Source organism: Fundulus heteroclitus, unplaced genomic scaffold (assembly GCF_011125445.2).
Source record: "Fundulus heteroclitus isolate FHET01 unplaced genomic scaffold, MU-UCD_Fhet_4.1 scaffold_251, whole genome shotgun sequence".
NCBI lineage: Eukaryota > Metazoa > Chordata > Actinopteri > Cyprinodontiformes > Fundulidae > Fundulus > Fundulus heteroclitus.
In genome coordinates, this window is record NW_023396662.1 from 87,586 (window position 1) to 100,451 (window position 12,866).

General features: G+C 40.1%; 1 protein-coding gene across 11 annotated transcripts in view; it reads left to right on the plus strand.

Annotated features, from left to right (window-relative positions):
• eps15l1a (epidermal growth factor receptor pathway substrate 15-like 1a) overlaps nucleotides 1-12,866 on the plus strand; it is a 137,587-nt gene that overhangs the window by 20,333 nt on the left and 104,388 nt on the right. The gene's annotated exons all lie outside the window — the stretch shown is intronic.

Here is a 12,866-nt window from a genome sequence, read left to right on the forward strand (position 1 = left end):
CAAATTGTCGACTGCAGCACTGCAATTGTAATGAATCAGAAAGCTGGAGACCTGATAATTCAGTCAGACACCAAGGTAACTATTAAAAAGCTCATGTAGATGGATCAGTAACAAGCTGGTGCGCACGCAGGAACCACTGTAAAAAGGAAAATCAGGTTAGTGGCTGAGACCAACCTCGGCGAGGTTTAATGAGTACTGAATAGAAGCCACTAACCTTCTCAATGACCGGAAGGTTGCACTGGTGCTGACAACTTGATCCATTTTCTCCAAAGAGATGATCTGTATCAGTGATTGACTGATACACTACAGGCAGACAGACTGGGGAACAGTTGGGGAATCTGATGTCCAGGCTTTGGTCATACACGGGTGATCAGGGGCACTGGCTGGGTTCTCCAGAGGGGCACAGGGAATAGGCGAATCCAGAATCCAGGCGAGTGAATTGGTCACAGGTGGCACACTCTGGACAGAGGTTTCCAGACAGGGGCAGAGACAGAAGACAAATCCGAGGTCTACGCTTGAGTCAGTAATGAGAGGCGGCAGGATCAGGCAGACAGACTAGGTGGAGGGACGTTTCAGGGTACAGAAAGTCCAGCAACACCGAAGGGTCTGTGCATGTGTTGAGCTCATAGAGTGAAACCCTGTATCAGTGCATGTATTGCTTTAAGAAAAATTCATGTGATCGATACAGCTGCTGTCTCACCGGTCAGCAAGGCACCAAACTGTTTAATAAGATAGGACATCTGAACCTGAACCTGTCAACAGGATGCGTCACTGTCAAAAGAATCAAAGGCATAATTTATCCCAACCATGCATTTTATATGGAGCCCGAGAGAAAAAAAAAAGGTTCCGACCGTATGGAATAATTTTGATCCTTGACAGCATATAAGTTATTTGTTTGCATTTCCGTCCTCTCCACCAGCTTGGTCTATCAGACTCCAAATACATGTCAGCGATCCTCGTTTTAAATTATTCCTTTTGAGAATAATTTAATTCTCAAAAGGAGAATTGTCCCAATTCTTTGCACACCACCCTCATCAGTTCCATGAGCAGGTGTTCTCTAAAGCTGAGGACTTGCCTCAAAAAAGGAATTGCCCTAAACTCTGGAAACACTTTTTTTTTTAAATAAAAAAACCTTTCATAAAAAATCTCCTTGCATCAATAAGTGAATAAGCAACATCATCCACAAAACTTTGGCTTAGATTTTTACATTATGATACATTCACATCACTTACTGTATATTTTAAAGATATCAAATATATTTCAAACTTTCAACTTAGACTAAAATATTAAATAATACAACACGACAACTTAAATTAATTTACTGTAACATCTGACACACATACACGTGTTGTATGTTTCCACTAAGTAGCCTGCAAAGGTGTTCCAGCAGGTGTCAGTATGGAGCAACACAGTGATACAGTAGAGCAGGGGTTCTCAACCTTTTGCAAGCTGGGCCCCCCCAAAGCTGGTTCATTGCAGTTGGGGCCCCAGTGCCCCCCGCCCAGATCCCCCATCCCCCCGCCCCGCTCTACCTTGCATAGATAGATAGATAGATAGATAGATAGCCCTATGTATGGGGTAAGAACGCTTCCATAATAAACTTGTACATAAAAGGATAGTTGTGTCCATATTAGTCAGAAGTTGTGCATAAAAAACATTTGTAAACTCATAATAATTTAAATCACATTCAAAAGATACAACATACAGTTTAAATAGTTACAACTTCAATAACTAATAAATACAAATTTCAAGTTTAAATTTGTGCTTTACTCTTTATGACCACAAACAGCAGCGGCTGCTTGAGAATACGGATTTTTTCTTTGAGAATACGAATTCACAACAGTGGTCTGACGTCACGGTTTCCAAGGCTGGTTAATGGAGCACAGAGTGCGAAGATAGGAGCCGCGCATGCGCTCTTCAGACTGACCGTCTCTGAATGCACCGCGGCTGCAGCTTCATTCCAGACAGCGCAGAGCTCACAGTGGTAAGTTAAACACTCCCTTTTCGGCTGCTGTTGTTCAAAAGTACGTTTTCAGATCGTTTGAGGCGAGAACATTATACTTTTAAGCTTCCCTATGTGGCCTGTTTACAGAGTTAGTGCATCATTTTAATAAAAAGTCCGACGTTGAGCGTCTGTGCCAACTGGTAGGTTTTTTAAGATTGACAGCCTATTTCCTACTTTTATCTTTAAAAAACAACAACATTGAGGATGGTATTAAACATGTGATCACGTCGAAATTGTGACTATTTACCTGTAAAGAATTAAAATGAAAACATAATTTTTATAACAGTAAAGGGAGTAGGGTAAAGCTACTTTGTTGCACCTACTAACCTTCACAGCATTGCTCATTAAGGAAAAGTTATTTCTGTCTGCACCTTTACAATGATTAATCTATAAATTGTGTGCAGTTAGTTCAGTTAATTCTTTCAGTGAAATGGTAGAAATACCAGAGAAGGGAAGCCATTTGTTACATTTACTACTATACATATATTAATCTGCATGTTAACTACATATAGTTTTATGGTGTAAAAAGGTGAGAATTGAAAAAACAATTATGGTAACATTTGGCATTTTTTTTATTTACAGTAAGAAACAGAAACAAAAAATGCGAGGATAAACACTTCTGTGCCGATCCTCCAAATATTTTTTAATGAAGGGGACCTGAAACCAGTCGTCAGGCTAAGAAGGGCCACCATCGCCCTCCTCCTTCAGCTGCTGCCCATCCAGAAGGTCCATGGATGGCCACAGGAGATAGAGGTGCTGGTGACCCTCTACTGGCTGGCCTGCGGTGCATCCTATAGGGAAACAGCTTGCCAGTAAGATCTCTTACCTTCTTGTCCTTAAATAGAGCCAACAATGACACACAATTGATACATACATTATATTAATTGGATAGAAGATTAAGACATTTAAGCATATTACCTAAATTACAAGTTAATTTTATATTTGGTACAGGTCTAGTGGAGGCACGCTACAACAGGCACCACGACAAGGCTGATAAACATCACTGAGCGTGCCTTTGGTGATCTGAAGACACGGTGGCGTTCCATCTTCTTAAGGGTGCTGGAGGTCTGCCTGACGTTTGCCCCAAAAGTAATCGCCGCCTGCTGCATCCTCCACAGTATTTGTATAGCAGCAGGTGACCAGCTAGATGTGGAAGATGAGACGGTGGACCCAGAGGAGGATGACCATCCCACGGCTGAAGACAGGAAGCTGCTCCAGCTGGCTGCATGTTTAAGTGAACATGACTACACCTGACCTTATGTAGATCAGTTCTAGTCATGTACACGTGCTGCTTCATTTCATTTTTTTCACTACCTGTAAAAATACATAAAATAATCAGTAAATTAATTTCCATTCCAACTATTTTTAATTGTATGTTTGTAGGTGTTGTCTATTTGTATAAGATGTGAATAGAAGTTATTTCTTTGTTTTAAACCATGATAGTAACTATTAATTTGTTGAATATGTTACACCTTCATTCTGTTCCAAAGTTAAAACATTTGTCTAAAATAAATATCTGTATTTTTTTATATATTGTTACTATTGTTTTCTTTCCCTCTTTCTTCTCTCGATTCTTCGTGTCCTCACTCAGAGGAAACTCACTTAGATAGGAAAAACATTTATAGAATTTATTTATAGATTTATTTATAGATTTTATATTAGGGCTGGACGATATAGAAAAAAGCATATTGATAAAAAAAATGCATATTGATCGATAGATAATTATCAAAAAGATTTAAAACCTGGCTCTTATAATATTGCTAAATGACTTACTTTTAATATATCACACACAAACACTCAATCCCAATTTAATTCTTATTTAACCAACATTTTTAATTATAACTGATTTTTTTTTTTTATGAAAAATGACTTAACTTAAGAGACCTGGGTGATGTTATTAAATACTGACAAAGAATAAACTAAAATGACCGGCGCTGTTAGAGAAAAACTTGCAGCCGGGAACTTTATATCACGGATCATGAGTGGCGAGTAATTGTCTGAAGCCAGGTTTTTCAGCTGCAGAAAACAGCAGCAGCATGTCCATCACTATGAAGCACGTTACTGCATGCGTGATGTCCTTATGCCGCCAGGACGCTTTGTCATTTTATCACAAACAACGGAGCCCAGTAGCTGCTATACCTGCTTTGTTTTGGAAGAAATTCCATAAGATTCCTAAGAAGATGACGCGCAGCAGCGCGGGGCTGACACAGCTCGCGCTGCTGCGGTAGTGAGCGGCTTACGTGATGAAACAAGTTGATTGCGTTACCAGACTTTGTTTTTACCGGTTCCTTGCAAATGTTACAGTTCACTGTAGTTTATTTCAGTCAGGCTGGCGAACAAGTAAAACCCCGTTTTGGGACAATTTCCTCCGCCGCTCCTTGCTGCGACATATTCACGTGCTCTGTGTTGTGGTTTGAGAGGGCGGCGCTTGTGACGGCGTGCCTGGGTCCACGATTACGATTGGTCGCGAGGAAGCAGTGACTGTAGCATCAACTAATATAGGCTAAGAGGAAGGAAGGAAAACTGTCTCTATAACCAACTTTTATCGACCCTTTTTTCCCCTTATTGTGCCACACGTCTTTCGACTGATATATATTGTTATTAAATTATGGTCCAGCTCCATTTTATATGCTGCTGTCATTCTTTGGAGACATTTACAATTTATTCCAGCAATTATTGAGTTAATAAAGCAACACGCGTCAGCCTGATAAACACAAAACAAATAAATCACTCTTTTTTTTAAATTAAATTAAATTACGCACTAACTCTGTAAACAGGCCACGTAGGGAAGCTTAAAAGTATAATGTTCTCGCCTCAAACGATCTGAAAACGTACTTTTGAACAACAGCAGCAGAAAAGGGAGTGTTTAACTTACCACTGTGATCTCTGCGCTGTCTGGAATGAAGCTGCAGCCGCGGTGCATTCAGAGACGGCCAGTCTGAAGAGCGCATGCGCGGCTCCTATCTTCGCACTCTGTGCTCCATTAACCAGCCTTGGAAACCGTGACGTCAGACCACTGTTGTGAATTCGTATTCTCAAAGAAAAAATCCGTATTCTCAAGCAGCCGCTACTGTTTGTGTTCATAAAGAGTAAAGCACAAATTGAAACTTGAAATTTGTATTTATTAGTTATTGAAGTTGTAACTATTTAAACTGTATGTTGTATCTTTTGAATGCGATTTAAATTATTATGAGTTTACAAATGTTTTTTATGCACAACTTCTGACTAATATGGACACAACTATCCTTTTATGTACAAGTTTATTATGGAACTGCTTTTACCCCATACCTAGGCTATTATTTTTAGGCCCACATTATTATTATTACCATCATCAGTAGCGGTAGGTAGGCCTATTATCATTTCTAGGCTATTGTTATAATTGGCAGTAGCACCAGACTTCTAATGTGAGCTTGCAGGCATTATTATTATTATTATTATGAGTAGTATAGGCCTATCACCATTACTAGGCTATTGCTATATAATTATGAGGTTACATGCTTTTTTTTGTTATTATTATTATTATTATTATTATTATTATTATTATTATTATTATTATTATTATTATTATTATCAGTAGGCCTATCATCATTACTAGGCTATTGCTATAATTGGCAGTAGCACCAGACTTCTAATGTGAGCTTGCAGGCATTATTATTATTATTACTATTATTATTATTATTATTGTTATTATTATTATTATTATGAGTAGTATATGCCTATCATTATTACAAGGCTATTGCTATATAATTATGAGGTTACATGCTTTATTGTTGTTGTTATTATTATCATCAGTTGGCCTATTATCATTACTAGGCTATTGCTATATAATTAGGTGATGTTAATGTGAGACCTGAGCCTGCTTTGCCTTGCAAAGATTCTCAATTCTTGGCTCAATGTTGGATAAGCATAGCCTCAAATCATCCTCGATTTGTGCACGATTGCGGTATTTTGTTTTGAGTGCAGTCATTTTTGAGAATCCTGCCTCACACAAATATGTCGACGCGAAAGGAAGGAGAATCTTCAAGGCGACGTCACAGAGTTCTGGGTATTCCTGCATCAATGCTGCCCAGAATGACGAAAGAGGACAGGAGCTAAAGAGTTCCTTCAGTCTACTGTCACTCTTCAGCTCAATAAGCTGTTCCTGCATATCAATTGATAGCTCGTTTGCTGTGCACACAAACGGATCTCGAACCCATGCAAAAGAGCGATAATCCTCTTTAAAGTACGTCGCAAATTGTTTTCTCATTGCTGACAGGTGCTCAGACGCTGATTGAAATAGGGAGGAGAAATCGTGTGACGCGCCTGCATCAGTTATAAAGTCTGTATGGCAGGGGAACATGTCGCAGTTCCCTCGACTGATGCGGCCATGCCAGAGGTCTAGTTTTTGTGTGAAGGCTTGCACTTTGTCTGCAAGGAGCTAAATATGAGTTTCGCGGCCTTGCAAAGACAGGTTGAGGCCATTCAAGCGGTCAAATATATCGACCAAATAGGACAGAGACGCAAGCCACATAGTGTCATCCAGATGCTTCGCCAGATCTGATTTGATTTCTGTCAAAAACCACTTCACCTCCTCTCGCAGCTCATACAACCGCTGTAACACCCGCCCCCTGGAGAGCCAGCGAACTTCAGTGTGCAGAAGCAGCTGTTCGTGCCCTGACCCCATCTCCTGGCAGAGGACCCCAAACAAGCGAGAGTTTAGCGGCCGTGATTTTATGAGATTTATTTTGACGGATTGGTTCAGCACAGAGTCAAAGAGAACCGGCATTTTTTTAGCAGCTAGTGCTTCGCGATGGACCATGCAGTGTGTCCATTTCACAAGTGGAGCTACTTGCTGAACGCGAGCAGCTAGGCCACGCTCACGCCCCGTCATTGCCTGCGCACCATCCGTGCATAGGCCAACGCATCGGTCCCAAGCCAAACCATTTTCGCGGATAAAAATGTCAAGGACATTGAAAATGGCTTCTCCTGTAGTGTGTGACTGAAGAGGCCGGCAAAACAGGACATCCTCCTCAATCACCTTGTCCCGCAGATACCTGACATAGGTGAGGAGTTGTGCCTGCCCAGCAACATCAGTGGATTCGTCCAGCTGCAGCGCGTAGTGAGGACTCTTTTTTACGAACTCTATCAGTTGCTCTCTGATATCGTTGGACATGTCTACAATTCTCCTAGCGACTGTGTCATTGGACAGTGGTACTGCACCGAGTTTGGCTGCTGCACTATCGCCTATCATTATTCTGCACATGTCTTGCGCTGCCGGCAAAATGAGAGTCTCTGCGATTGTATGCGGTTTACCCAGTTTACCGATCCTTTTGGCCACTACATACGATGCCTCCAAACACTGTTTAGACACAGTGCTGTGCACTGAAATGGTTGCCTGTTGCTGATGGAGGCCATCAAGCTTTCTTTTAAAATATTCGGTCGGTTTATTTTTAATGCCAGCATGCTTTGTTTCGAGGTGTCTTTTTAATTTGCAGGGCTTCATACTGTCATTTGCCAGCACCTCGGCACATACGACACACTGAGGTCTCAGTTCAGCCGTGACTGTAAACCCAAACTGCAGGTATGCTTCATCATACTTGCGAAGCTTTTTTGCAGCTGGTGGTGCGTCGGTTGGCTTGTTGGTCCTCACAAGAATTTCTCCATTTTAATTTGTTTTCAATAAAGTTTAGCTAAACTATAGGCAATATGTAACTGTGTGTGGTGTATGTTGAGAGACGTATCAGGGGCTAATCAGTCAGGACTTAGGCACAATCTTTCATTAAAACCAAACAAAATAATTATTTTGCAGACAATTCAGATTTTATTTTAATTCTTAACGATTGTAGTCCTCGTGTGTGTGTGTGTGTGTGTGTGAATCGTTTGGGTAGTTAGCTAAGTAGCTACTGCCTAGCAGTTTAACAAAATTACTGGCTAGGGCTGAGATATGATCTAATCTTAAAGAATGTTTCTGGGTTTGGTCTTTAAAAAGACTGTTGGGGTTTGTGTAGTAAAGGCCTATGTAAATCGAGATTGATAACAGACTAGCGAGAGCTGGCACAAGCGAACTTGGCAAGAGACTAGACTAGAGTGAATGGAGAGCTATGTCGTGAGTCAATTCAAATGCAGTGATTTATTTTTGTGTGAGAGTGAGTGAACATTTACACCCCGCTCTGTAAGTCAAGGCAGGAATGGCGGCGACCATGCGCATGCGCGATTCATTTGCAGCCTGGTCGCAGAGGGGTGTGTGTCTCCTTTCTGCTCTGACTGCAGGCTGGGACTGCTGCGCGAGGTTACTGAGAGACTGACCGCCTGTGAGTGCCTTTGGACGGGAGAGGGGCTCATGGCAGCACCCGCTGCTCGTTGAGCACAGTAGGCCTAACTGCAGAGTGATTCGTGCTTTCGAGTCTCCAAACACCACAAAAGTCTCCAAAAACACCAGTAAAAGTCGCTGGATATTTTGACAAAAAAAAGGAGGATGTTTTATTGTTGTTTATTTATTAACAACATAAATGTATTTAAACATGTTTGTGTGTGCATGGCTGCGTGCGTGTGAGCATTTCACAAAAACTAAAAGAAAGCTTTAACTGTAGCCTATATTCTGACTAGTTTATTCGTTTATATATATACTATATATAACTAAATACGACTTCACGTTTTATACGTTTGCAGGTAGCCTCTGAAACTTCCATCCGTCATAAAAATTAATTCGGGTGGTTCGATTTTCTGCATTTTTCGCCTCCGTAGCAAATATTTTGAGGGGTTTTGACAATATTGAGAGACACCTGACGAATATGAAAAAAACTAATACGACAGTTTCGGACTCAAAATCTGGTGTTTTATATATTTATAACATTTGAATACAGTTCAGCAACATACATCACATGACCTGACGACCAAGAGAGCTGACAATTGACCATCACTTAATTTACCATCACCTCACGATTGAAAATAATTTGACCCCGATTTCATATGACAGTTCAACAAACAAGTTAATAATATTAAGTCACTTACATTTTAGACGAAATAATGACTGTTTTGGTATATTTTAGCAGCGAAAATAGATCCGATGAATCCAAACAAAGATCACAGCATGGCGCATCGCACAGCAACACTCAATCATGTTTTGAATGATTCAGTGTTTTGAACGAATCGGTTGAGTCAAAGATTCAATGACCCATTCACAAACATCTGTCTCATTCTTGATGAATTGGCCGTTTAAACGAATCGTTTGAATGAACGACTCAATGACTCGCTTAATAAAACCGCTTATCACCTGCATTTGCGCTCACTATCGACAAAACAATCAAATTTGTTCAAAACTTTTTTTTTTAAATCAGTCCAAACACATTTTAATTTTTATTCAGGAGTTATGTATATACAAAACTTTAACTTTTTATGAAAGTAGTTTAGTGATTAAAAAAAAGTGCAAATTTTTTTTTTCAAGTTTTTTTCCACTCCCATCCTGTAGCCTACTCGCGCCCCCCCCCCCCCCCCCCCCCCCGGGAGAGTGTCGGCGCACCCCCGGGGGGGCGCGCCCCACCGATTGAGAACCACTGCAGTAGAGTATCAATATTAGTGATGTTACGTGATGTGCCGAGGCTTCGAGGCGTGTGTCGAGTAATGGAGGGGGTGTTTCCGTAAAGCGCGTATCGAGGCTTGCTTCATTTAGGGGAGGAGCCGAAAACGATGACGTCCGAAGCCTCGCTACCCGGCTGTACCACGTGACTGCTTCGGGAAGTGGCTCAGATTTTGCCAGATGACCGGTTCATTCAGAACCAGTCATGGCTGCACGCTGGATCATAAAACAGTTCTGCTAACCAGATGCAGTTTAAAACGCCACTTGGTCTGTTTATAAGTTTCGTTTTTATTAATTCTGCATTTTTTAACTACATGCACCGTATTTATGTGCCTCAGCGCTTGCTCCGCTCCCCCCTCATTTCCCTCGGAGCAGATGCTTTTATCACCGTTCACCATTCAAAACGTGAATCACAACGTTTAATGTCCTCACATGGGTAGCAACGTGTGCCAGTTAAAGTCAATAGGAGAGTTACTAGCTGTGCTTCATGCTCTTTTGTTTTTAACAACATAGAATCAGTGGCGCTTCGGTGGGCTGCTGCCTCGCGCTTTAATTCAGGTGTGCACTTTTAAGGGTCATTTTAAAGAACTTGTAACATCAGGGGCTTTATCTCAGATCTGTCAGTACCCCTGTTCCCTTTATAGAAGCCCTTTACAGTATTTAGTTATGCATTTTCCCCACTGTTTATCCGTCGCACGCAGCGCACCAACGAGGGTAAAATCCGCCCACCTCACCGCCGCACTGACGAGAGCAATAGAAATTTGTCTGGTTAGCGCGGCGACTGACTGAGAAACCTGTCGCTGTGAAAGGTGATGAGAATGTTATAAACTGTAACAGTCTAGAACTGCATTGAGCTGAAAGGAGGGAGACATCAGCAGCTGGATCGTGCGTAAAGACGCAGCGTGAACCTCTGTGTGCTTCAGTGTTGCTGCTGAGGGGAAATTGTTGACCATAACCCCCCCCCCCGCCCCCCGCCCCCAAAATTAACATAATCTCACTCTTAACTTTTGATCAAATTTGAGAGGTCTGATTATTACACACCATGCCATATCACATGACTACTATTTTGGGAATAATTACACACAGAGAATACATTCAAACAATATTTTATTATACACATATGTGTATACATAATTTATGTAGACAAATGATTTCGTACACCTTTTGTGAAGTCATTCCCAAGAGCCATAATAGACAAAAAAATCAATGACACATCACACGTGTTAAGATACAGTTGGCTGTGATTATACACCTGGCCAGTAGGTGGTTTCGTGTGCACATGAAGCTCCAAGAAATGAACCCTTTCTCGAACCAGTTGGCTCAAGTGATTCAATACCTCATGAGGCTTCATCTCACCATCACTAATCAATACAGTTTGGGGAATATGCCGGCACGCTTCACGAGGCCTCATCTACTCATCCCTAGGGTGCAGTGTCCTGTACAGAAGCCAACTAGTGAGTCCAACAAGGGCAAGGCAAACAGGCCAAAATCCACTGAACAAAAACTGGTCACAACAGGCAGGCAAACAAGCAATGCTGGCTGGTCTACTCACACGAAGGCTTTCAATGAGCTGGCAGCTACACACTGGGAGAGGCAGGTATTTATCGTGATCTCCACAGGTGCAGTGACTGCTTAATTAGAGCCGCTGCAGGTGTAACAGCTCAGACCTGATTGCCAGAGCAGAACTGAGCAAGCAGGGAGTGATGCCACAGTCTCTGCAGACTACATCTGACAAACACGATCATCACAGCAATAACAGAGACACTTAGCCTCAGTGCAACTGCTCCTCTCAACAGTCATCGGCTGGCAGTTTGAACTCTGCTAACATCAGCGAGAAGAAAACATACTGGTCCTGGTCATATAATTAGAATATCATGAAAAAGTTTCTTTTTTTTCACTAATTCCATAAAAAAATTAACTTGTTTATTATATTTATTTGTTATAGACAGACTGATATATTTTTAGTGTTTATTTTATTTTTGATGATTATAATTGGACCGGATCTCAGAAAATAAGGATATTATAATAAGGTCCAATATTGAAGACATCTGGTGCCACACTAATCCGCTAATAAGCTCAAAACACCTGCAAAGGCCTTTAAATGGTCTCTAAAAAAGTATTCAGTAAGAAGGCTACTAAAGTACTGAGTAACAAATCGTAACAATTGATCATTTAATATTTAAAAATTATGTAATCAGGCAGTCAAAAATATAAGGTTATAAGACTGTTTATATGGCTCTAGATTCTGTATGTATATATATATATATATTTTTTTTTTTTTTGTCTGCACCATCAACACCAAGTCAAATTTCTAATTTATAAGTGCAAACTTACTCTGCAAAAAACTTGATTCTGATTTTGAAATATTTAAAAATATTCAAAGAATAACATAATTGCAAAATAACAAATTCAGATAAAAGAAAAATGTTCTAAATGATTTTTTTCAATATTAAAATTGAAAGCAATACTTACAGCAATTACTATACATGCAGTATGTTAGAACAGTGCAAATTACTTCCAATGACTATATGTTTACTGTACGTTCATTTGACCTCCAAATGGCTCGATAAGCTCAGCAGATAGAAAATAACATTAAAATAACAAAGCTCGTGTACAAACAAGAAGTCTCACTTTAACAAAAACTCTAGGTTTTTGTCTCTCTGGTGCATTTTTGGTAAAAATAAATATGTTCTTTATTCATCACAGTTGGTAGAGTAACCAGACATTTTACTCAAGTAAGAGTAGCAATACTTAAGTAATAATTTGACTCAAGTAAAACATATATGCAGTAAAACTACTCTTAAAAGTAAGTTTTGTTCAAATAATCATATCATTGCAGATTACCAAATGTTCAATTCAAAAAGCAATTCTTTAATCGTGCAATGTATTGAAACATTTCAGAAATATTCAGCAGCTGGGATTACTACAGAAACCAGTTCAGACGTACCTGGATGACTGTCTTAATCCCTGACAGCAAAAGCCACATGGTTACATTTGTGTTTTAAAGACAGTAAGTTATCCATCAACTGTTTTCTAGTTATTATCATAATCATCCAATGGAAATATTCAGCAGCTGGGATTAGTACAGAAACCAGTTCAGACGTACCTGGATGACTGTCTTAATCCCTGACAGCAAAAGCCACACGGTTACATTTGTGTTTTAAAGACAGTAAGTTATCCATCAACTGTTTTCTAGTTATTATCATAATCATCCAATGGTCAGACATTATATATATATATATATATATATATATATATATATATATATATATATATATATATATATATATATATATATGGTAGTCA